Here is a 27,270-nt window from a genome sequence, read left to right on the forward strand (position 1 = left end):
TATGTTCTAAAGCAGCATTTAAAAAACTCTTCACAGCTTCAAGACATTCTTATGCCTATAAATAAAGATTAAAATTCTTATGTTTAATATAATTCATTTACATGACATTTCTGTTTGTAGAGAGGTGTAACTGTATGATACACTTCACCTGAGAGGGTGCTAATCATAGTTGGCAAGGTAACCTACGAATAAAAGCTTATTGTCTCTGAAACAGCATAAATTTGGCTGTTTTAAATGAAGTATTTCAGGTATTTGTGTTAGCAGATATGGGCTTCAAGTGCTTTCTTGTGAAGGATGTTGCAAATGAACGTCACAATGCCTGAAGACTAGGATAATGAAAAAACACTACTTGAAAATGCACAGTAACATTTTTTTTTAATTCTTTGCTAGAGTTAACACAGAATGTGGTTTCATTGAGTGGTGTATCTGAATTTCCTCCCCAGAAATCTCACGTGATTCTTGTATATAGTTACTAAATATTTATGTATCAGGAAAAGAAAAATAAACTAGAAAACCTGCAGAATACAGGCACTGTAAGACAATCTTTCTATAAACAACAGTAGCAAGTTATTATTGAAAATCAGTCAATCAGATACGCTGGTTATTGCATTAACAGTATTAAAATTCCATATTCATATGAAGCTACGTATACAGGCAGGAGCGACCACAAGATATTCTTAGTATTTCTGGATTACAGTGTCTCTTTATCAACCAATATGTGAACTTGTTGGTCTAGAAGACATATAATAAACCTTCTCTTTTCTAATATGCTTGAGAAAAGAACTGATGGAAAGCTTTTAGGGAAAAAAAATCACATGACTTTGAGGTGTCATATGTAAGATTTTTACAGATACCTCTCAGACAGGTACACTGATTACTGTACTACTACTGTTGTATTTGATGCGACTTTTGACATGTAAAACCACACAAAACTATATGGGTGCATTTGATGATTCTTGTGCTAATTTACAATTAATAACAGAATATTTTTATTGTATATTTTAAATAATGAATTGTCTTTATTAACAAATCTGAACGCAGTATTTACACCTCTAGCACAATCAAACTCTTTCTATAAAGCCTGTGCTAGAACTAAGCATCTGTAGTTTCTGAAGTTTCTAAAAAACTTTTTGCATTGTTTCATGAAATAAACAATCCTTCCCTAAAATATACAGCTTACAACTACATGATGAAATACATACTTGTTATAAATCACAACATTTTTTTTTAATTTGTGTATTAAAATACTGATATTGTGTCATTTGTCTGCTTTTCGTGTTTAGCAGTTTCTAACAGTAGGACACTAGTTTGAAAGCCACAGAAGGAGAACTGGGTCCATCTTTTCAAACAGCAGCATTATTCTAGCAGTTAAAATCATTGTACCTGTTTCCTATGCTACTTCTATTGTAAGAAAGAAAATGTAGATTTCATTGTATTTCTTGGAGGCAAATGCTGAGTGCTCCAGTTGAACTTCCCTGTAGTAAGAAGGAAGTGGTGTACATGTCCATGCCCAGGACAGGAAAGGTGGTGCTCAAAAGGCAAGAGCTATTGTGTGGAGCTGGACGATTTCCATAGAGTCATTTTATGGGAGAAACTGTTTGCAAGTAGTTACTTGCTGCTTTAAATGTGTCTTCCTTTTCACCGGCTAGCATCACCATGTTGTCTTTAAAAGAACAAATACCTTCAAGAAATAAGCATCATCTGTGTTTAGTGTCAACCCTTTAACACACCTTTGCCTCTGGTAGGTTTTTTTCCCCACCCAAGTTTTCAGTATTCTATAGTGTTCCTTCTCAAGGAATACTCAAGGTATTCCACAGTATGAACCACATCTATTCCTTTCTAATCAATTAATTGGTAATGCCTTAATACATGCAGCCATTGAAATAACTAGAATAATCTAGACCGCATTGTGACATTAAAGAGGTTGTACACCTCTCGCACAGTGTTCTCATACATGCTTGTTTCCCCATATTCTGCTCACTCTGTAAAGAGGTAATACTCATTTCTGCAATAATTATGTATTTTAATTCTTACATACAAGATAGAAACATATATGTTACTGCCACCTGAAATCACAGCTAATCTTTTTAAGTTTATTTTTTAAATGTGTTTAAATCTGTTGGCTAAATTAAAGGAAAAAAAAAAGATGAAAAGGCAGACTGAACTTTGTCAACATAATCTCTCTGTAGCAAAGGGATGTCCTGTGTTTTCAGGAAAACAAAAAATAAAGATTTTTTTTGTGAATGGAAACCATTCAGAAATGTTCAATATAGCAAATATTACTGCTACTCAGTGCATTTGAAGGGGAAAAAAATCATAACATGATTTTTTTGGCATAATTATCTCACATCTCATCTTCAATACTGTTCACACCCAAACTTCTTTGCTAGAATTTATATTATAAATCTGCTTCCCCCCCCTTTACTTTTGGTTTTGGGTGCACTACTGAATTTGTAGGCGAGGATATTTTGGTTGTTCAATTATTAGTTCTCCTAGAACTCTCTAGACGAACTTTTTACTGCCAAATCATTAAAAAAATTAAAAGATTTCATAGGAGAGGGCAGCACCAAATATCAAGTGGTTTTAAAGGACAATACAGATGTTCTGGGCATGGTCATTCTGAAGACATGATGAAGCCTCCTTGATTGCTCCTTAAAGGCTAAATGTAAAAAATAGAGATGTAGCTATATTTGGTTGAATCCCTGGTCTGTGTTTAAACACAAATATTGCTGAATAAGAATGTTTTTAAACATCTTTAATTAATCTCTACAAATTTCTCACCATGTTAAAAGCATTTGTCCAAGCAAAAAGGCCTTGAACTAAATGTATTCCAATAGTTGTTCCACTGCTTGGATTTTCTGACAGCATCTGTCTCACCTACTTCTGTTATGTACATCTCCGCTACCTTTTTCTGCTGGTTTTGTTAACAGCAATAGCTGTTTGGTCTTATGTAAGAATTTGTCCTGAATTTTGCGTATAACTTCTCTCAGTCTGAGAAAATGATGTTTGGACACAATAGACATCTATTGAATTCATATGTTTTATGTTTATCATTTCACTGCCTCAGCTTTGAAGGTTTTAGGACCTTCTCCAAATAATGTAATGGCAAAGCAGGAGTAAGATCTTAATGCCTAGTACCATTATACAGCTTTTATGCATTTTCTTAGAAATATGAAATAAATTTCAGATATAAATTGGTTTTATTCAATTTCACCTTAAATGTTTTGTAATCCTAAATTGATTAATCAGATCGTACACATTGAACTGAGTACTTGTATTTGTTGGCATTTCTGGTTTTAACAGCAGACTCAGATCTGAACTATTTTATTTGAAGGGTGACGGAAATAAATCTGAAGTAAATTACAAGTTTTAACGAGACCTTTACACAGTTCATTGCTAAGTTTCCGGGTCATTGCTGTTTTTACTTTGTTTCTGAAATTGGATAACATCTGATTAGCTAACTGTAATCTAGCGGAATATAAGAGATATGTACTCTGTTTTAAAAAGGAAAACAAATTAACAACCCTTTCAATCCATCTAAAAAATTTGAACAAGTAATTCTTTTCACGTCAAAGGATTAGTCTATAATGAAGCATATCAGAATGTTGTTTAGCATGTTAAAGCTGTAAGAAATTAAAAATTGCCTTTTTTTCTTAATAAAAAAATAAATAAATACACGTATGTGTTCCATTTGCCCCTTTGGAGAAGGGAAACATGTTTTGCTCTGCTGCCATGTAGCATAAGCACCATACAGTCTCTTAGCAAGCTGGTGGAAACTAGCAAATTGCAAATGATTAAAAAAGCTGTATTTGACTTGCACAGAGACAGCTCAGTTCTTAATCTCGAGCTAGGAAAAAAAATGCAAAATAAAAGCAGAGTTGCATAATAACGGGCTTGATGCAGTATACTTATGGAATAGAACTAGCTCGGTGTTAGTGAAAGTCCATTTGTTACTAATGTATTCACTGCCGTGAGCATGTTGCACAATACATGCAGCTTAATTATCGTGTGCATGCTGCTTGCAGAATGAAAGCCTACTTTTCCTATTGCATGTTCTCAAGCATACATCATCAGGTTTCTAAAACCTCTTCTACGAAATGGTTGGGGTTTTTTTCCTCCTCCTTGGTTTAATCAAGTTCAATCACCTCAGACACAGCTAAGCCTGAAAGGGAACTACATGAGTTACGAGTCCCATCTCGCTCACGTGTGTATACACAGCCTAAGTTTGAAGCCATACCCTGAGTTTTGCTTCAAATTTCAGATCCGAGCGACCGCACCACCTGCAGCAAAGCGCTGCGGCCAGGGCGCCGGGCCGCGGCGGGCAGGTGCGCTCTACTTACCCGGCCTCGCCTCAGCGCTGCAGGCATCCCGCCTCGCCCGGGCCCCCGGCGGGGCCCTACCGCCCCTGCGCCAGCCACGGGCTTGGCCTACGCGGGCCCCCCCCCACCAGCCAGGTGCCTCTGCAGGGTGAGGCGCCCGAAAACGGGCTGGGGGCGCCGACTCGGCCGGGAGGGGCAGGGCGAGGGGCCACCGTGAGGGAGAGGGACGGTCTACCTCAGGCCCCAGGGGAAACACCCCCGGAGGGTATTTTCGGCGCCCGGAGGGCAGCAGGGGCAGGCGCCCCCCCCCCGCGCTACGGACGCGAGTACCCGGATGCAGCCGCCTCCCCGCCCTCCCACATGTGTGAGGCGGCCGTGACGGCGCCAGCGCGCGCGGCCTCCCCGCCCCCGCCCGCGGGCCAACCGCCGGGGCGCGCGCCCGAGGGCGGTCTCGGCCCCAGAGCTCGCGAGAGGACATGTCGGCGGCGGCCAGCGAGGGTGAGCGGGCGGCTGCGTGAGGGAGCGGGGGGCGGGCGGGCGGTCCGTGCCGCCGCTTCGGCCGGGCTCGGCCACGCGGGGTTCCGCGGGGGAGCGAGCGGCACGTGACAGGCGGGGCGGCGGAGGCGCGTCCCCGGCGCGGTGGCAGCGGTGCCGCGCACGCGGGGGGTCGGGCCGGCCGCCGCCGCGGCGGGGCCGGAGGGCGGTGAGCGGCAGCCGCCAGCCGGCCGCCGCCGCCGGGCCCCTGTGTAGGGCTGCGGCGCGGTCCCGCCCGCGCCAGCCAGAGCCATCTTCAGGCGGCTGAGGCGTGTGGGAGTGCACCTCGCCGCCCTGGCCCGGCGCCAGGAGGGGCGGCCGCCTGCCCACCCGCCGCGCTGTTGGGGGCTGGCAGCGGCGGACGCCCCCTGCCCGCCGGGCAGTGTAGGGTCCCCGCTGGGCCGGGGATGCGGTGGCGGCGGCGTCCCCTCAGCCCAGCCGCGCCTCCCCGGGGGCCTCCCGCGCCCCGCAGGGCCGCGCAAGTGGGGTCAGCACGGCGCGGGGGTGCTGGTGCCGGCGCCTCCGCACCGCGCTCTGCGGTGCGGCCCCGCTGGGGCCCTGCCCGGCGCGGGCTCTGCCGTGCCTGCGCTGACAGACTTCCCTTCTAGTGCGCTGCGGTCACGGATTATTTATTATTATCATTATTATTTAGTAAGGCGCACAAACTCCTGAGTGAGGTGCCGGGCCTGTGGGGAGACAGGCGTAACTGCAGGGCCCAGCCTTAAATACGTGCATGGAAACGAGAGCTGTTCAGAGCAGTGAAGTCGAGACCTCTGGCCTTGATGCCCCAAATGGTGTAACTACAGCCTAGGTTCGCCTACCAGTTCAAAGAGCAGCTGCCCCTAGACCAGGGACTGTTAATGGTTGGGGTTTTTATTTGTGAAATACGTGGATTTAAGGTGGCGCTTGGCTGGTCGGCTTTGTATGGAAAATAACAGGTGTGTGTGCAGCACTTGTATGCACAGATCTGTAGCTCAGATGCACATAAATCGGTTAACGCTTGTGAGGGTGACATTCTTCAGAATGGAGGGAGCAAGATAGACAGCTGTGCTGCAGTGCTTTTCCTCTGTGCCAGCAAATACGTTTGCCTTTATTCTGTTCATATGCTTTTTGTATTGGTTTCTAAGTATGCAGTGCAGCTTGGTGCAGTTGAGAGAGAATACTGTCTTCATGGCTGCAGCAGGCAATATAGCTGAAATAAAAACTACAGGATTTACAATAAAGTGAATAATTTCTTTAATCGTGAAGTAAATATCACAAAATTATCTCTTCACGATTATTGCACAAGCAGCACCATGAAATCTCCTAACTTTTCTGTCAGTGTGTCTAAAAGGTTCAGGCTGACATAATCACCTTTTAAGAAAAGAGTCCAGCCTTCGCTGTACTGTGACTACAGCGAGTTCCACAGTTCTTGTTTATGGGAAGGTGATTATGCTTCCTAACATTGTATCTTTCCCTTTATGATGGAAAAATGAATTAATTGATTTTTTAATTAATTGAAGTTTTCAGCAAAGGCACAGCTGGCATTTCATAAGATTATTAATGTTTGGCATTTTATCTAGTTCCTTCCTGCATGATTTTGTGGTATAACTTGCGTTTAAAACTTGACAGAATGCTGTCACCATTTATTAACATAATACCCGTTATTAAGAAAATAAAAACACATGGAAGCTGAAAATCCTTAGTACATTATTGGAAGTGCTGTTCAACTTCCACAATTTGGCTGTGTTTGGAGAAATGTAGAAAACTGAATTTAATGATACAAGTGATTTTTTTGGGAGCAGTCATACAGTAACATGAAAGTCACCTTAATGTTTACTGGTTTTAATCTGTGGGATTCTGTTGTATGAGTTGTTATAAATAAGCTTTAAAGATGAAGGTTAATACACAGATATTCAGACAAATTTAGCGTCCGTATGCGTAAAATGTCCGATAAATTGGAGCCCTTTCTCATTAGCCTAGAAATCAAATCAGATAATGACATTATGGATTAATATGATATTGGATAAGGAATATACTTAGCTGTGGTTTTGGTTTGGTTTTTTTTAACCAGCGTTTAGGTTACTTGGTTAATTATTGGAAGAAAGAGGGAATACATTTTACTGTAGGCTGTTTCTTTTTTTAGGCCTTTTTGGTGTTTGCATCTTGTAACCTCTTCCTCATAAGTGGTTTGGTTTGGTTTTTTATGTGTTTAGTGTATAAGCTCTTTCACTGATTTGTATAGAAACCGTAACATGAGCTTCAGCATATGAGCATGCAAACCTTTAAGAGAGGAAAACCCCTATCTGTTAGAATTCATCTCTCAGAACAAAGGCAACATTGTGTGGCTGAGCAACGTATGGGACCTTTTAGGCTGATAACCTATGGGTTCAAAGCCAAAACTGGAAAACCTCATTAATGTTGTATGAAATGGCATTTAATAAATGCCAGCCTTAAAGATAACTGGTGTGTGTGTGTTTAACTTTTCTAAATTTAGTATGCATTAGGTTTCCACTCACATAATCGTATGTGTCTGTATATGCATATATGTACACACATACTTTAAAATACTCTAATAAATTAACATTGATGATGGAACAGATATGCTTGAATTGTCACAGCAAAAAGCCAGAATGTGGTTGTGAGCAGTTTCCTCTTCTTTTTCTATTTAAAGTTTTCTTCATATGGGAATCTATAGAAAACTGAAATATTTTTCTGTTATTAAGTGAGGTTTTAGTGCTTAGGTACAATTGGCACTTAAACTGGCAAGCGTGAAGACATTCCAGCTCTAAGGAAATACGCAAGACAGACTTGAAGGAGTTAGGACTCGTCTTACGTACTATAGTTGAGTTAAAAGGAGTGGGTGATGCACCTCTAGCACTATCATTCTTGCCAGAGGTAACTGGAAAGACAAATAATTAGTGTGTTAAGAGTTTGTGGAGTAATATGAAAGGTGCTAAACATGAGCTTGGAGCATATTGAAATTAGTTTACTCAAAGTACCTAATAAGGTACTTGAACATCACATAACTGCAAAAACTGAGAAAGCGCAACTTGTATTCTTAAGGTTTTAATTTCTTCAGTGGAATAGAATATATAATTTTTAAGAGAATCCTTGTGACATTTTTGTGATTTTTGTTTTTCTTATCTTTACTTTCCAATTAACCAGAAATGTGCTGAAACAGATGCTATAGAAGGAGGCTAGAGAAACAAGGTAAGTTCTATATCTTAAAACAATTAAACCTTTTTAAATACAGGTTTTTTTATAAAGCTGCTACTTTTTTAGGGAGCAGTGCCTCACTTTAAATTGTTCTGGTTTTATAATCCTGTTAAAATCAAATGTTTTCCAAGAGCTATGTTCTCATACAAGCAGGAATCTGAGGATATGTAGTACCTGTGTTACATAAGCTATTACACAAGTTACTGTGATGCTTTTGCTTTGGCATTTGATACAAGTGGGTTTTAATCACCTCTTAAAATTTTGACTTAAATATTCTTATGTTGATTAAATAATATTTTCTCTTTTTTTGAAGGACTGTCATGCTTGCAAGCTTCACAGATTATGTTAGGCTTTCTCTAAATGTAATAGTTTTTATATTGGTAGGTAAAACTTCGGCCTATATAGCATTTTATTTATTTTTAACAACAACTGCAGTGACTCAGGCTCATTAGCTCCAGAGCACTTAATGGCACAGCACTTCCAAAGTACCACCAAGTCCAATGTGTTGTGATTAAATAAGTCAAGTTATAGAAGAGGAGACAAACTTCTTTCTCGAAGGGAGTAACCAAGGGTGTTTAATGGCTGCTGATAGAGTTGTTAGTTATTAGGAGGGGACTGGAGCAGCTTAGTAAAATAAGGAACTTGGGTTATGTGAACTAAAACATTCTTGTTTTGGAACTGCGTCTTCCTGATGTTCATCTGGTACTGAAATGGTGAAAATTTCAATCCTGCCCCCTCCCTCCTCATTTTTTGTATGGGGAAAAAGGGCTATGTCTTTGGGTGGGGGGTAGGAGAGGTTGCTTTATTTTCAGAATGACCAAGTTAGAGCATCGAGCTTAAAGCCTCCTTGATAATTTCTGCTGAGGCCCCTCTAAGATGAAGCAGAGCATTGGCTCCACCTCTACAGAAAAAGACACTGCACACAACTTCCATGGATAAGCTCTGCTTCAGGGAATGGAAGAACAGCAAGATATACAAAACTTCCTGGATATACACATAAGGTGGTATGTATCTGGAGCATTGATGTATTCCAACAGACTCCAGAACTGTAGTGTTAGGCAAAAAATTAGCAACTGGAAACGCTGAAAGATAGGAGAGCTTCCTTTAAGATGAAGGTAAGGTGTGTTTTAGGATTGCATTCAGGCTACATGAAGAAAAGCAGGAGTGATTAGAGTTGGCAAACCAGTTCACTTAATTTACTGGTTTAGTAAATCTGTAACTGTTGTTTCTTACTGGGATCTACTACATTTTTAGCAGCATGTCTAAAAAAGAGATCAACAACTGAAATTAAGCACATTTGCACTTGACAGCTTGACGTGAATGTTTCATGTTTGCTTCTTTAAACGAAACTGTTTTGTACTGCATTGAGCACAGTGAACCGGTACTGCTGGCATTGATTCTTAAGCATTTTTATCCTGAACCTGAAGTTCAAGAGCCTAAATTGCATAATATTAATTATGGAATAAAACTTTTTCAAACTTTTTTTCTGTGGTAGCGATTGACAGCTGCTGTAAAACTACTCTTTGGGGTCGTTGAGGCTCTGTTAAAGCCACAGTCACAAAAATCTTCCATATCCTTCCATATCCTCCAAAGCAAATGCACATTACAGAATTTATTAGAGTCTTCAGATTACTGTTATTAAATCCAGAAGTTAATACAACAGTTTTGCACTTGTGCAATAAACTGAATCTGTGTGATGGTTGACTCAGTAGATAGTATTTTAAGATTTCACATTCAGGTCCTTAGCTAAAGCTTTTAATTAAATGTTTGAAAACTGGCTTAAACCTGGGCATGATGCCAAAAGCAACACAGCAAGAGGGAAGTCATAGTTAAGCTCATTTTTGATCTTTACCCTGGCTAGTGAAACACAAATGAACAAAACACTAAAGACAAAAAGACGAAACCCACTGGTTTTCTACCCTTCTCAAACTGTGAGAATACAAGACATCATCCTCAGTTATATCCCTGAAAAGATGGACAATGCTATTTTTGTTTCTAATGTTAGAAGTATGCTGGTAGGCTAGGGAACAGTTGCTGAAAACTTGATTAAAAATTCTGTAGACATTAAAGTTAGTTTGCCAGTCATTCTTCACTCTAAATGTGAAGGTAGCTCATAAAAATTCAGCAGAAAACCTCATTAAAATAGAGTTTAGGTTGTTAGTGTGTTGCAGTAAGTTCTAGTTAATACCCATAAGTGGTTCTTCCATCTCACGAAGTGGGAAGTTTCTCAGTATTTCCTACACAAAAAAAACCCCAAACAAACCAACCGAAACCAAAAAGCGACCCAGAATTCCAGCTACTGATATTCTGTTCGATTGTGTTGCTGGCACAACCTTTTAATTTTGTTTGTCTTTTTTTAAAAATGAAAATGTATTGTTTAGTAAAGTTGTAATCCAGCAAAGTTTTAGACTTGTTTATGAGACTGGAAGGTTTGCACAAAGTTGAACACATGGTTAATGCTTTTTGGGATTTAGAACCACATGTTAGTAAAGCTTCAGGAAAGTAATAGTTGTGGTTTACACAGATTTCTTTGCTTACATTATGAACATCAATGTGGCGGACGTATTCCTTAGTGTACCACGCTGTTACAGATGCTATTTTGTGTACAGGTAATCTCTTTTACATTGGTAGGTATTCAGTGGAAATTGTGAATTATAGTCTTAGTGTTAAGATTAACTTAAATGTTAGTCTGAGAGAACATGTGATGATGCCATTAATGTAATTTTGTGTTTTAAAACGCTGTGTAAATTGTATCAATATTACTGTATATTGTAGATTAGCCATCCTTCTCAGCACACTTCATTCTTGTATGTAAGTGACTCTGGAAGTGTGAAAGCAAAGGAGTGTGTTTGTACTTTTGTATAGTCTTTCTTTGGTGGTAGTCAGGCAGACGAGGACATTGGAATGTGTATTTTGAACACAGAGCTTGCTGAATATACTGAGATTACTATACAGGAATTAACGGGATCTTTATGTTCATTATGGTTGGTCTGAATTTTAACACCTGTGTGTTATTTTAGGAGTTTTTGAATAGATTAATCTCTCAACTATTTTGGAGCATCTGTTTTTTCATTATGATATCATGTTATTTGGTAGGTTATTTTTTAGGATTTTCTCTTTAAAAATATAATCTTAAAAATACCTTTCCATGGAAGATACAACTCAAGACAGGCAACCAGAAGAAATGCCTTAATGTTTTGCTCATGATTTTCAGTATGTAAGTTACACTCCTTGTACAACTATACTTCCTTTAAATATTCTTAGTTTATTTATAAGCGTTTTTTAAAGACTTGTGTAAACTGTGCAAATTGGGAAATAATTTTTTAAATCTTTTTGAATCAGCTGTTGATGCCATTTAATAGTGATGCATAAGGTTTTCTATTGATTCAAATCAATAAAATGGTTTTTTTGGGTGGCAGTATGCTTGTTCACACATTTTTGTCTCATAGCTATACTCGTGCTTACTTTGCATCCAACCGAAGGAAATAAATTCATATACACTCCTAGTAAGAAAATTCTGAAAATTTGTACATTCAGACTCTTATTGATGTAGTATCGCTGTGCAGAAGCATTTGCTATTAAATTGAATACAAAATTATCAACAAAGCTTTGTGTTTGCATGCCAGTTCCTCATTTTTAAGTTTTTCACTATTATAGAGTGAAGGGTTTTTTTAGTAAAATTGCAGAATTTAATGCTTGTGCTCCAGAGGAGTAGATGGACTTGTACTGATTAATGTGTTTTTGCAAACATTGAAGTTTTTCTGTTAAGTCCAAAACATAAATACAATTTGCAAGTAGTCAATGTGCTAATAATGCTTGCTATTGCCGAATACTAAGGAATTGCTTCAAAAGCAAAGTTGATCAGTTAACAGGTCCTTTGTTTAGGACTTGCCATTATTTCTTTAAAAATTTCCAATGTTTCTGTAGTTTGGCTTATACAGTTTAGGTAAATATTCAGAATAATCACAGCATCATCACACAACTGTGTATGAAGTTACAGGAATGACTAAAAACCTTGCTAATTTCTAGTTAATGTATTCAACACTGATTTCATTTGGAGTTACTGTACAGCAGAAGGATTTCAGTATCTGGGTTGTGAGGGTAGTGCTCACTTGCTGTGTTTCTAGTAAAAATTTAAGAGAAGTTACTGCTTTATTATTTTTGCATTTGTATGTGTTATTTATAGTAATGCCTCTTTACATTAATGTCAAATAATACAGCAGCACTCAAATACTTTCACTTGGTGTAAGATAAAGAGTTTACTGAAGAAATGCTATCAGTTCCTGCAAAATATAAACCATCTTTGTGTTTATAGGAATTACAAATCTTCCAATGTGAATCAAGCTTTAAATAATTCACCTTACCTCTGTAGCCAATTTCAACCAACTTTTTTCGCTTCTGTGAATGACAGAGTGTAATTGGTGATTTCTTCTGAAATCAGAGATCAGCATGGTGAGGCAAACTGTTCTGGCTGGGGTTATGTGTGGTTAATGACTATCTCCTTTCTCTGCCAGATGTTTCACCCTTCCTCTCTTCTGCCAGCTTAACCGTTTGATGCTTTTTTACCAGGTCCTGCAAAATATGCCTGATTTTAAAAGCTCATCACACAGAACTGGGAAAACAGAAAGGTGGAATCTCTGGGAAAGGGTGAAATGCAATGGTAGCAGCCTACTTCAGTCAGTAGTTCATCTTTTTCTGCCCTGCAAAAGTTCTGGGCAGGGGCAAAGGTGGGCAGTATGGAGAGAAAGTAGAAATCTGAAATGGAGGATGGATAAAACTCTAAAAGTTAGTTTCCTTTTCTGCAGACTGAACAAGATCGAGAGTTGATGGGAGGCTCTTGAATATAAGCACGGTTCTAAATCTACTGTTTCACAGATATCTGGGGCAGTAATAGTAATAGGGCCAGAAGGTAGTCTGAAAGGTAGAACTCAGTAGCATCTCTTTGATCAGCCTGTGGGTTCTTGGCATCTGTATGTAGGCTTTTGATAGCCTAAGCCAAGCATTATGCTGGCTAGTTGGGGAATATGGTCAAGAAAAGAAAAGATATATTAAGAGAAGTTGATATACAGAGCATTTTTGACAGGTGAAGTGGGAGCTGGTATGATAAGTGATTTAGTGATACATGGAGGAGAGAAAAAACCAGTGAATTCAGGAAGAAGAATCAAGAAGGAAAGCAGGTACTGGAATGATCTGGGGAAGAAATGAACTGTGATCTAGAACAGGCTGCCCAGAGCAGCTGTGGGTGCCCCGTCCCTGGCAGTGTCCAAGGCCAGGCTGGATGGGGCTTGCCAGCAACCTGCTGTAGTGGGAGGTGTCCCTCTGCCCATGGCAGGGAGGTTGAAACTGGATGATCTCTAAGGTCCCTTTGAACCCAAACCACTCTGTGATCCCATGAAAATAAGCCAAGGTAAAAAGACAAGCTAGAGCTGTAGTAATTATAACTGACGAGGTAATGTTTAATGAATGTCTTGTTTTCAACAGATTATCATAGCTTTCCAGCAGTTTTGCAAAAATGCTATTAATGCTGTTCAAAAAATGTACCTTTGAGTAAAGAGTGGTATTGCTTAGATTTTTCAGCCTTTTTTACTGATTTCTTTATGATTAAATATATTGTATGCTTTAGTGTTAGTAAATGGATTTAACCAAAGTGTTTTGAAACATACTTACCCTAATAAATTACATTTGGTGGTTGTTAAACGATGGAAGTGTCTTACATATTAGAAGGAGTACTTAAGTATGTTTTCTGAAGACCAAAAATTTCTAGTATACAAAGAAAATTAAAATTATTATATAGGGGAAAATTCATGGCTTGAAGTATTTTTAGGTTCGTGAGTTTGTAAATTGACTGTTAATCTAGTTTTGATGTGTTCATGAAAAGAAGTGTTCAGTAAGAGGTTTTTCATTAGCATTACACAGAAGGATATTAGGATAATGTATCAAAAATACTTCAGCCTGTGTTTTAAAGATTCTTTTTGGCTCACTGAAGTTTATGTTTACTTCACACTTGACGTGTATTTTCCGCTGAGGGGAGAGAACTATTCAGCCACATAACTTACTGAAACATGATTAAGATAATACAAGTTTTCTTTTGGTGGAACCTCTCATTCCAACCCTACCAAAGATTTTTGCCCGCTTAGGTTTGTTCTCCTGAAACCATTTCAATTCAGATTAGCCAAATCAGCCAAGGTAACTGTTCAGAATCTTGAAGCTGATAGAGCTCTCTGTGGATAAGGAGCGCCCATGCCAACAGCTGACCTAGCAGTGTGGACAGGACCATCATAACTAGAAATTGGGTGGTGAAAACCATCCGAGAGACTGGTAATATTGTCAGCCAGTACGATTGCAAGTGGACTTGGTGGTTCTAGCAGAAGTACCCTATGTTTAGTCAGTATGCCATTGGGCCAAATTAGTCAATAACTATAGTTCAATTTTTGTAAACATTTGAAGTAGATACTCTAGTGGTGACAGATGATCTATGTTGTATTAAGGAATAACCTTTAGTGAGAGTTGTTCAAGTTTTGTTATAATAAGGCAGTGTTGCTTAGAAGCTTTCTGTATTAGAATAGCAGACTTCAGTAATGGTGTTTAATGTTTTTTAATTCAGAAATACCTTGTTCTTTAAATTGCGGGGCAGGGGAAGAATAGGTACAAACACTCTTGGGTTCCGTTACACTCATCTATCAGAGTTAAATTGATTCTTCGTATTTTGTAAATTTCTACGTTACGTTTTCCTTAAAGATGATCTTTGGAAACTATTAGTCTTAACTAACTGAAGGAAATAATTCGTTGCAGTCAAGTTTTTTATTTTTTAAGTCTATGCAAGTGAAATACATATCTTTCAATACAGGAGGCCTTTTTTGCTGTTTATTAGCTTGCTGTTGAGTGGCTTTTGAGATTTTAAGTAGTTCTGAAGGCTGTTATGTTTCTTGATCAGCTTATTCTTGGTTACTGCCATTTCTGCATAAACAGAGGACTGTTCTGTTTCCTTTATAAACTGAGGGAGATGAGAATGATAATTGTTTTGTATGGGGAAAGTTTAATGGCTTTTCTTCACTACAAGTTGCACTACAAAACAATCCCAAGGAATAGAGTTTAGAAGTGCTACAGCTGTTAAGTGTAGCAATTTGTGCAGAAATCTACTGTAAACAATTTTATGGTTATCATCTATCTCTTATTTATTTTTAAGCAAGCAGCTTTGTAGGGAATGAAATATTGAAAGACACAATAGTTTAACAGATAAGACTTCTTTGAAAGTTGCCTTAGGCAACATAAACTCTCATGACCCAGAGTTTCTACCGCATTAGTCTAGCTAATTTCAGTATGGAAAATGGAGTTCAAGTTCATTTTAGCTTTGGAGATCGTGAGAAATTGTTTCTTAAAGCATTGAGGGCACGGACTGTGGATTACAGTATTAAACTGTTTAGAACCTAAGAGTTTTCAGGCACCATATTAATAACATGCTGTTTCAGGTTATTTTAGAATATGGGTGTTGATCTGAGCATTAAGTTTGATCACTTGTAATCTTGGTTCTGTATTTCTAAAGAAACAATAGTGATATTCCTTTCTGTGGCCTTACCTGTTCACAGACTGTATTATTTGCCATGTTAGAGGAAACGTGCTTGATTTATCAAGTAGTAAAAATTTAGCTTTTGTTTAGTAAAGTGTTATTTTGGTTTTAACAAAATGTATTTATTTTTCTGTTAAAGTCATAATATTATGTTTATAGTATATCTTTATGCTTAATTTCTGGTGTTTAGGAGGCTGGGGGTTGGAGGGTTGTGATTTGTGCGTTTTTTTCTAATTGAAAGCCTGTACTTAAATGCATGGAATTAGCATTCTTTTAGCGTGCATCCTTTTTGTATCTATAAAACTCACCGCTTTAATTGTTGGGAAGATACTGCAATTTGTAAATCTGTTACAACTGATGTGATTGCATTCATATTCAGACCTTTGGTCACTGTTGTATAAAAACTTAGGTCACAATACAGTGTGGGATATGAGCAGTTGAGCAGTGGTTCACTGTAACCAAATGTTATGGGATGCTGTTCCGTTTGCTTCCAGGTAAGGTGTAATAAGTGTTCTTTTAACCCAGCTGTATCAGTAGGTGTAACTTGGAGAAAGCATCAGTTGAAGATTCTGGAGGAAAGAAGTTGTGCACCTGAAGCTGTGAATCTAAATGATAGCTGGTATATAAGTAATGAAACAACCGTGCTCTTTCCCTTTTCAGTGCTTTTAAAAGTTTGTAATAGGAAGTAATACTTCTAAGCCAAGCAAATAAATGTATTTGCTCAGTTCTAGTAGCAGCTTTGGGTATAAGAAATGAGGAGTATATTGTCCTTACTCTGACTCTAGGATAATGACAAGTACAGTGGAGAATAATTTATGTGTATTGAGTAGAAGATTTGGCAGTAGCATAAAGTGATATTATGGGACTGCCAAAATTTTGTGTCACAGCCTCTGTTTAGTTGGGAAAGATGAGCATTCATGCACACACAACATGCTTGTGATGAATACATGTATTTAATGTACGTAGCTAACTGTGAGTTGTCTTTGGGAGCACTAGGAGAGCCTTCCAGGATCTTACAGTTGTAGCTTACCCAGTGGTTCTGTCTAAGCAGGACAGTAGCACTATAAAAAAAAAATCTTAAAACTTCCATCACCACCTTTCATTAGCCTTTAATTGTACTTTTGTCACTATACAAAACATGTCACATCATCCAGTGCAAACTGAGTTGTTGAAAAGAAGAGATGGTCCCATGAACTTGTAAACCAGACATGTTAATTATTTGTTCCTAGGCCTCTGTTTCCTTTCTAGTTAAAGGAAATCATAGAATCATATGATGGTTTGGGTTGGAAGTGACCGTAAAGATCAACAGAATAGAGAATATTAAAATTTTCTAGTAACTTGCAAAGTCAAACCAGTCATTTTGGACAGTTAAATATGTATCATAATGTTCTACTATGATTTTTACAGGGTGGTTATGTTATGATGGATAAGAAAAGAACAGAAAAGAGAATATTGTAGATGAACTCTAAGAACTTATGTGAATCAAATAAAGAACACGTGGTAAACAGCTGCTGCTTAATATGTACAGAAAGTTGATCTTCATCTTTTTATTTAATCTGTCACCTATTTTTTTTGGTTTGTCCATTAGTGGATTACATTTTACAAGTTTTAGTTCCAGAAGTTAAGAGCAACAAGTTGACTGGTTTCCATGGGAGCTAATTCAAGTTATTGTTTGCATTGTTAATATCTGAAAGTAGCTTTGTTGGTACAAGTCAATATGCGGCAAAAGGTTTGTGAAAGGGAGGTGTTCTGAGTTGTCTGAAGGTGTTGAGCAGGGACTGCTTAAGTGAGTGTCATCTGTATGTGTGCACTGAGTTCCGGTTCAGACATAATCATTTTGATACTTGCAAGACCTCCTAATTGAAGTTGCTAGTAATCCCTAATTATGCTACATTATTTTGAATTAGTGTCTAGTGTTAATTTTATTGCTGAGTGTGAATTATAAGTTAAATGCTGTCCTACAGAAGTTGATTGTATTTTTTTTTTAAGTCAAATATCGGGTCTTTGGTACATCAAATATTGTAACAATAAAATTTTTGTAATATCCGTAACAGTATAGAAATAAAAAGAAGCAAAGTATATCTTTTTCAAGAAATCATTTCTAGAAATGGTTGTGTAATGCTTGGTCATGCTTACTAAGGAAAGTAGAAAGTAGCATGTTCAACTGGAAACAGTACTGCAGTTCCTTCCTCTTGGACTTGAATCCTAATGCTTTCCTTGCTTTGTTCAATTCAAGGGCTTGGTTTACAGGGACTAAAATAAACAGAATAGCACCTGCAGCTTAGTCACAAATGGGAACATCTTGAAGTAGCTACACAAACAAATGAAATCATGGAGTAATTTAACCTTTTCTGAAATGCCTTAGATGCTCTACCAACATTCTTTTTTAAGATTGATCAGCATTTTGGCTATCAAAGGACTCTGAACACCTAAAGGAATTGTTAAAAGATTATGATCCACTTTACTGATACAAATAAGTAATTATTTTCTGAACTGTCAGAGCACACCTCTTGTGAAAAGGTCTGTATATTTTCTCTTTTTTAAAATAAATGCCCATTTTAAGGGCACTAAAACGTTTAGTAAATGTATGATGTGTTAGTATAAATTTGACCCTTACTCCAGACTTGAGCTATGAAGCACTTTATAATAATAGCAAAATGAACACTTGTGTTTTGATTTAATTTTTGTTGTATGTTGTCAACTTCAATTACATAAATAGATTCTGCTGGCTACACTGTTTGTATTTGCTGGCCACAGAAAATCGTGGACCACGTTAGCTTACCAGTTCCTTCCACAAAGTTCTGTCATACAGCAGAACAACTGAACTTGCTTTTTGCCAGGTAAGTCTGAGTTGATCTTGCAATTATTTGAACACTGCTGCTAAGCACTTCTTAATAAAACTGGTATTAAGAACTTTTGAATTTTTTTAATTGGAATTAAATTGCTTCTGAAGTGATATGTCACTTATCTTTTATTGAAAAAAAGAGATCTTATTTAAATTTGTAGATATCCGCAAGGATGAGAAACTAGAAGCATAATTTGTTTGTAAACAACAGTACACATGGTTGGTTTTTTGTTGTTTTTTTTTTTTTGGTTATTAGTTGGTGGGTTGTTTTTTTTTTGTTACTTTGTCCTGCTAAATTTACATATTATAAAACTGACTGTGTGTTGTTTTCCAAGATGAGTCTAAATTTATTTGCTGCCAGTGTTAATACAGGCATTTTAAATTTTAGTATAGTACTAAAGCAAATAGAAAATTTTGACAATCAACATCATCTTCATAGACTGAAAAAATAGGAATGTCATGTTTAGATTTTTCTGAGGATTTGCAAATGGCATATTTCCATGCATAGCATAAGCATGTGTGTAGCATCTGAAAAAGATACTACTTCATGTTTTACCTTTCTAGTTTAAAGTATTTTTATGAAGCTGTTTATTTTAATAGAAGTAGTGAGAATATGCACTGTAATAGATCTAATAATCAAGTTAATCCCACTGAATGACTTAGTGTTGCCTCAATATGAGCATTGTTGACTAAGAAAAGAAGAGATTAAATCAAATTATGTCTGCTCATGAGATGATTAAAAGTAAAAAATTGTTGAAGACTGTATCTGGAAGTCCTTCACTTCTGCCAAGTTGTAGGACAATGCTTATCTATTACACTTTCAAGTATTGTTGCCATAATTCTTGTGCTACTGAGTGCTCAGGTAGCAGCTTTTAGGAAGGACAGACTTACTAATTGTAGATGAAATAACATGTCGTCTTACTGTGATTCAGAATTTTCAACATGACTCAAGTCTTTGTGAACTTTCTGCTACAAACAGTACTGTACTGTAATTAAAGTGTAACATAGTTTCTACTTACAAAGTATAGTGTCAGTAAAAGGTATATTGAAAGACGTGTTCCGTGTTATCTGGAGGGATTAATAGATGCTAGCTTCAATGCTTGGTTATAAATACCTTGCACAGCTACCTAGGTGACCATGTCTCTCTTTCACATGATAGAATAGAAAGCAGTTCACACTCGTCCTTAAAGAAGGTTGTTGACAGTGCATTATCTTTAAAAGGCAGTTAATCCTAGACTGCTTTTTCCTTTGCTCCATCAGATTGTTTCTGTATGCTGCAAAGTGATGAAAGTAGCTGTTTCTTAAAGGAAAGTAGTAGATGTGAGAAATTTTATATAGTCAGTAGACAATTTAAACATTAATTCCATCATAAAGGATTGATTTCATTTTAGTGACTTGAATAGTATGCGTATTGAAACTTGGCTTGCTTAACTTTAAATTATTTGTAAGAAGTCTAGCATCTTGGATAAAGTCTATTATTAATTAGCATTTTAAAGCCTACAAAGTGTGAACACAGAAGATAATTGTAATATATTTACTTAAAACATTTTTATGAGACCATGCAAGTATTTAAACACTAAGCTTTACAATATTCCTATGAGTTATATCCTTTTCACTGATGGGTAATATGAAGCCCAATAGATTTTACCAAATGTTATTGGAATATGTTAGTTTTGAGAAGGCAGTAACGTGAAAAAACAGTAGGTAAATCATCTGTATGGCCCTGCACAACGACCAGGGTAAGGTTTAGCTTTCTGGCGCTCTTAAGGGAGCTGTGGGAGGCAACCTTTGTTCATCACAGACCCACACTCTCTGCCTGATAATTAATTTGCACTTAGCAGGCCACATCTCCCGTTACAAATGAGGTGCCTTTTTTTTTTTTTTTTTTTTAATTTTTCCCCTGGAGATGGTACAGGAAGTAATGTATCATCTGTTGACTCATCCTCTGCCCCTATGCAGATATAAGAATTTTCTTTACTTTTGTTAGTTTATGTGTGTATTTGCTAGTGGAGCTTTCTTTTCAGACTTTAATCAGTCCAAAGACTTAAGATTAAGATCTCCTTTTAAGAATTAGTAAAGAGAATCTTGGTGTAACTGTATGATTTCTCTTTCAATATAGTAATTTGATGTCAGTTTTACTTTCAAAGTTCTTATACTGTATCCAAAATACTTTTAATGAGAGAGGCTATGTAAGAATCAAAACATGCAAAAGTGTTAAATGAGTTTCTGGAAGTCTTCTAGTGTCTGCTCAGTGGTATTAATTTAATTAGGAGTAGACAGTTACAAAAAATTTAATCTCGGTAATTTTATTGAATAAAAGGAAATTTATCTGAAATACACATCAGTCCAGCCTTGACTCTATGCGCCTTTAAGAAGCATGTCATTCCAATTGCTGATATGGTGAGAAGCATGACAGGACTGCAGTTCTATCGTATACTTATGTACACTGTTTTTTAAAAGAAGCTAACAGTAAGATTTTGGTAATGCATAATCCAAGGTGATTACTCATAGTTAGTCAGCCGTTGATGTTTCTCATCTTTTTCTGCTTTGTCTAATTACCTTTGTAAAAATAGCTATATATGATTTAAATCATTATTGCTGTGTTTTTTACCACAGAAATTATCTTCGTTAATTAATATATCAACCCTGTATTGTAACTGTATGATTTCTCCTTCAATCTAATAATTTGATGTCAGTTTTACTTTCAAAGTTCATATACTGTATCCAAAATACTTTTAATGAGAGAGGCTATGTAAGAAACCAACTGCACAAGTTGCGAGAAACATGGAGCTGTCAGCGGTGTTGACACTGCGTCTCTTTGGGAAAAGGAACAGGATTATACTGTGTGATGTAGTAGAATACTAAAATGGTTGAATACTTTCAAGACTTTTTCAGGAAAATTGTCTTTTGATCTTTTAATCCGCTGTGGAATACATGAAATGAGGGGCCTGAATCTCAACAGAATAAGCATTGTTCTTGCAACAGAGGCAAACGTAATTTGAGACATTTTCTACAACCAGTGAAATTATGAATGTCAAAAATGAATTGGATGAACATATTCGGTTAATTTACTGATAATCTGGATGTTTATTAATAGCAAGTACTTTCCAAGTCTGTGTCCTTTTTGTGCTCGGTCACGTACTCATCTTTATGGGTTCTAGATGCTATTTCAGTAAGTGGATTTGAAACCTACTAAGAAAATGAAAAAAAAACCCCCAAACAAACAAAAGAACTTTTCTGGAACAATTTATTGTTAAAATTGCAGTACCAAATGCAAAAGGTTATTTTTTGGTTTTCACATCTTTACTATTTTACAAACACCAATGTATGAGACTTCCTGTAAAAGCCAGATTAGTGATTTGGAGGAATAGTTGTAAGTGACTTTTAAATATTCTGTAAGCATTTTCAAAGCTGCTGCTGCTGCTATTATTATTATTATTTATCTCTCTTTCAGTTTTGTAATTGAATACAAGTTGGAGTACAAACTTTAGAGTTTTGGGGAAAATGGTGTATGGACATGCAGAAAAAGGTATTCAGAACAATTATAAAGGGAACCCCAGTAGCTTTTCATGTAGGAATTTAATAAGATCTCAGATGTTTAATAGGATGCAAGAACAGCTGAAACTAAATTGGGCATATACAATATGTGCTACTGTCTACCAAACAGAATGTGCTGCATTTTCGAGGGCACAGAGAAACCGTTAGGTACTGGACTGCGGAGCATTACTGTTTTTGTAGCACACACCTGGATTTGGTATTGCTGCAGAAACTGACTTGAGATGGATATCCTGCAGCCAACCTTACCATTTGTTTCTTAATTTTCTTCTTACCCCTTGCTGATCGGCTGCATGCCAAGAGGAGTCATCATTTAAAAACACTGCATCTTTTCCTGTCTTTGAAGCAGGTATTTCATCCCCAGTTCTTGTCTCTGGGAAGTGACTCTTTTAGCTTACAGTTACCGTATTGTTCAGTGAGCTAAATGTTCCTGTGTATTTTGAATCTTTATGTCTGACTCCTACTTGTATTGATCCTGCGGAAAAAAAGGAGATACTGAGCATTCCAAGGGTCTGACCACTGGGACTCAGCCAATTTGAGGATTAGAAAGGAAATTTGCTGTAGGTGTATCTATGCACTTTATAGGGCCAGCCTGCATTCTGAAAGCATAGTTCTTGCCCTTCTGTTATGAGATGGCGGGAGGGATTGCCAAGTTAGTCTGACGTTGGGACTTAGCACGTTATCTCAGATGCAAGTCATCAATGCTCACTGTTCAGATTGAAGTAATATTTGAGACTGTAACAGTTGCCTAAATGCTTATTACCACTCTGTTATTAGAGATCATAGTCCTCACTGTACAGATTTTTCAAGTCTTTCTAGGCGTTGACAAGGAGATCCAAGAGCTTTGTGCAAGTGACCTTCATTGGCAACTGTTAAGCTAACATGCTGGATGAGGTGCTTGAGCTTTTCAAGTGTCTTTTTTAGTGTTTCCTGACACTGAAGAAAACAAAGACAAAAAAAACACCCAACAAAACCAAACCCAACATTTGCAATTCTAGTATTCTTCCCACTAAAGATTCTGGTGTATTACAAACTGCTAGCTATATATATCACTTAAAATCTTACTGAGTTTTATACATGGAGAAACTTAAACCTAGGTGATTTGACTGTTGACGTTCACACCACGATTCTGTAATAAATTCTCTACTGGAGCCTGGTATTGCTAATATTTAATCTGGTGTGACTATTAATAATTTGATAACTGTATGGTGTATAGTGACCTAGGTGTGTGTGTGAATGCATGAGTGATGTTAAGGTTAGCCATTTGACTTGGCCAGAGTTTGAATGCACTGTGATTCTTGAACTGGTTTTGCCAGCAGACTTGTAAAGTAACAGCAGATTTACTACCCAAGTGTCGTCTGGATTTCACAGTTTTGGCCAAATAAAATAGCAGTTCTAGTGTCTCAAGTGGCAGGGAAGTATGTATTTCCCCCCCCTCCTAAGATTTTTCTAAGGAAATATACTTCGGTTTTTGAAGATAAAATGTTTAAAAATAAAAGAAGCGTTTGTCTTCAGCAGTTAAGAAAGATAGCAACCACCTACAATCTGTGAGAACACTTACATAAGGCTCATACATGGTACAGGAGTTCTCTTTTGCCAGTGCTGGAACACCGTTCCTATGCAGTTGTCAAGTAAATGTGAACCAAAGCCTTACTTGCAGTGCTGGTGCATATTATGTTTTGATCATCTATTCTGAAGGTTAAATAGGAAAATTTTGTTCTAGTTTTCTCTTTACTACTCTTAAATATTTTGCTGACTTCAGTGTTTAAAAAAAAAACAACCAAACAACCAAACAAAAAAGAACCAAACTGAAATCCTTTGGGACTATTGAAAGAGTAGAGTAGTTTTGTTTTAGTTGCTACAGATAAGATGGTATTATACTTTCCAACACTTTATAAGTGGAAATGTTTTTTGGATCAAATGTAATGATGATTCATGGAACTTAAACCTTTAGATGTCTTAGTTTCAAGGAAGGGAGTGGAAACCCCTGAAATGACAAGTGATTTCTGTCTGTCAGATTAGCCTTGTATACAATGGAGCTTTCTTGGATTATGCAGGCTAAAATATTGAGACTTTAATAGTACAGTTTCCTTTTGTAAATTGATTTTTCCTGTATGTTTTTACTGTTGCATTTCAGTTATGTTATTAATACATTTTTGTGTATAGGCCTGCTTAAAGTCGGGGTTAATAAATGATTGCCATCTGTAAATGCAGATAAAGAATATGAAATAATTCTTAAAGATGGAGGAAGCTTCAAATAAACAAGAAAAGGGAGGCAAATGTATTGTCTTTAATATAAAGTATGATAGTATCATGGTACATTAAATTCTAAATCAGGTTAAGTTTCTCACTTTTGCATGTAATGACTGGACAAAGTATTTATTGTACAGGGTTTGACTTTAATCAGGGTGAACTAATGTTTTCTCCTGCTGTTTTATGTGTTTGAATTGCTCATGTCCAAGCGATCAGTTCCCTTAGAAATGTCAGAACGAAATATGGCTTTTGAAAACTGAAGATAAATGGGAGATGTTCTGTATATCTTGAGTCTAGTTTCATGTGAAGTAAATGCTGCTGGCTGTAACCTCCAGCTGATGATAAAGCAATTGTGTGCACCTTCTCTAGCAGTTAAAATCAGCGTGCTAAAAAAAGAGTAGTGGTTTATTCTCATACATAAAACAGTGTAAAAAGATGTTTACATAGTGATGTCTTTTCTTTTTCTTGTGTCTTGTTTGTTTTGAAAGGTATTGCTGAAAATTATTTTTATTTAAGTTTCAGAATTACTTTATTAATTAATAAGGAAAACCTTATGCCTAAAACTAGTAATTACGTGGATGCAAAGTTTAGAAATTGTCTTTAGAAAGTTGAACAGCTGAATTCCATTTTTAGATTCTAGTGGAACAAGAGAGAAGAATCAAAGTAATTTTTTGTTTCCTTATTGTAAGTCTTCAATTTGTCATCTTTATAATACGGCTTATGTGTTCTGTTCATTGATTCATTAAGGAGCTGTCTTGATGATGTAGGTCACAGACTTCTCCCCCCACGCCCCACCCCCCCTTCCCCGCAAGAAAAACTTATAAATGTTGGTAGAGGTGTGTGTGTTTTCATGTATTTTTGTTTTTGGTTTTTTTCCCAGGAACATCAAGAGAATTCATTGCTCTAAGCTTAAAAAATATTTCCATAGTCTGATATGGTAACAGTTCATCACTACAAATGAAAAGACATGAGAGCAAAATGTGATTTGAGATATGACTGAGGAATTTAGACTTTCTGGGAATTCTAGAGTGTCTTTCCTTCAAAGGTGATATAGCGACAGGGTTGTTCTAGTGTTAAAAGGATCATTTAAGTAAATACCTGGATTTTTAACAGCCTGTAGGTGAAGGGGCTTGCATCACCCTTGCAGCGAAAAATTGGAGGTCCTTCTGCATGTAACAGTGTGTAGTGACCTCATCCTGCTCTGTCGATTGGTATAGACAACTGCTTGAGGAAACCAAAAAAGGCATCAGTTGTGGTATTTCAGTGTGGATGCTACAACATGTTTTGGTTATGCTTCCTAGAGTCCTGTGCCTGTGAAATTCTGTAATGGTAAAGGTTGGTGAACTGATAAATAGTAGATGCTTAGGCTTGCTGCAAATTATTTTTTTTTAATGAACTGCTTTCTTTTCAGTGGTTAAAATTGTTTATCCAAAAAGATTTAAGACAAGGAATTTGCAATACCTGAGACTTTACTGTGAATTGGAAACTTTCAAATTAGGGTTGGAGTTCTGCATTGAAGAAGGTGGTTTTAGAGGTTTTCTGGTGATCAAGTTCATGTACTGTATGAAACCCTAGTAAAAACTGGGATCTCAGAGTCACTATCAGTATCATCTGTGTTAGAGCAAAACAGCAAGAGGCAACACTGACAGCTTGCAGTAGAGGAAATTCTGTTTTGAAGGGGGTGGGCAAGGCATTCACAATGAAGTTACCCAGAGTTGCTGGAATCACCAGCTTTGGAGATTTTCAGAACCTGACCAGACAAATTCCTGAGCAGCTGGTAGACCTACTCAGGATTGGGGGACGGACTAGATGGCTTCCAGAAAGTTGCCTTCTAACCCAATTTTGTCAGGTTCAAACCACAGATTCAGCATGTTTTGTGTGAAAAGTCAACTTGTTGTGAGTTCCAGTGCAATGCTGCAAGCAGTATCATTTAATATCTTGCATATAATTCTTGTGTGCCTTGTTCCTAGTTGAATCTGGGCAATAAAACCATGTTTATGTACATTCCTGAAATGAAAAATAAGAAATGGACATGAAACTGATGTAGCAGTGTGTTGTAGAAGTGAAAAAAGTGAAACTGGTTTAATTTAAAGAGAGATATCTAGTTGTCTGTCTTGGGAAAAGTGTTAGTCAAAGCTAACATGCAACATAATAAGTGTTAAACCTTTAGTACAAGAAGGTATTTATATTAATTTCGTACTAATTTAATGGCCTGAATACAGCTAATGTGGTTTAATCTCTTTGAAAATTGACTCCAAGATGTAACTTATAGCTAATAAATTGTACATAAAATGCTGTGAATATGAACAGATAAGCAGCTAAATTTTCACTTAAATTCTTCTCTGAAGAGACTTGCTTGGTTAATAATGTACTTAATTTGTATGGATGAGTGGGAGTTTGAGGAGAGTGTAATGTCAGGAAATCGAATGAGAGCTGGGTAAATTATGCTTCTAAAAGCTAAGAACAAAGAAAAAAAACCTTGCATAACACTAAGTTACTGTGTCTTCATTTAATATGAAAGCACCAGTTGGTAACTGGATAATAATGCAGAATATGTACTTTACCATCATAATTGTTCTACTGAAGTTTATTATCAAGCAGTACTTGCTTATATTTCTTATTTTTAAATTGGCACTTTCAGTAACATGGTTCTTTACCGCTTTTTGTAGTGTAGGCCATTCGTTGGTGGTCATGAGCATTTTTTGTCATCTTGATGTTTTTTAATTGAAATATTTTGCATATGGTCACTGAAACACATGTTACATTTTAAAAAACTTTCAATACACACCCCAACATGTGTGGTATTTGTATTCAGCATCTCTGAAGTTTCAATTTAAAGTCTGAGTATGGGCAAGCAGTAGTGTTTCTTAAGAAAAATAACTACAAATAAACAAACAATGTAATAATAAGACATTTCTTCATTTTTAGGGTTCTTAATTAATTGTTAATATTTCATATTGTTCAATTTTCCAAGAATCCAGGGATGGACTTTTCAATTA

At 37.1% G+C, this 27,270-nt stretch overlaps 1 protein-coding gene and 1 long non-coding RNA gene across 7 annotated transcripts in view; one reads left to right on the forward strand and one right to left on the reverse strand.

The window, feature by feature from the left end:
• The window catches only part of LOC121086316, a 40,169-nt gene extending 35,511 nt beyond the window's left edge, over window positions 1–4,658 (reverse strand). For both annotated transcript variants that reach the window (XR_005827329.1, XR_005827330.1), the window contains exon 1: window positions 4,341–4,658. This is a non-coding gene — a long non-coding RNA (uncharacterized LOC121086316). The remainder of the gene's footprint in view (window positions 1–4,340) is intronic.
• A 55-nt stretch (window positions 4,659–4,713) lies between these two features.
• Window positions 4,714–27,270, forward strand: part of MRTFB (myocardin related transcription factor B) — an 85,312-nt gene continuing 62,755 nt past the window's right edge. For all 5 annotated transcript variants that reach the window (XR_005827321.1, XM_040589882.1, XM_040589888.1 and 2 more), the window contains exons 1-2: window positions 4,714–4,817; window positions 8,001–8,045. The gene's annotated coding sequence lies outside the window, so the exon portion shown is untranslated. The remainder of the gene's footprint in view (window positions 4,818–8,000; window positions 8,046–27,270) is intronic.

The sequence above is a fragment of the Falco naumanni genome, chromosome 4 (assembly GCF_017639655.2).
Source record: "Falco naumanni isolate bFalNau1 chromosome 4, bFalNau1.pat, whole genome shotgun sequence".
NCBI classification, from domain to species: domain Eukaryota; kingdom Metazoa; phylum Chordata; class Aves; order Falconiformes; family Falconidae; genus Falco; species Falco naumanni.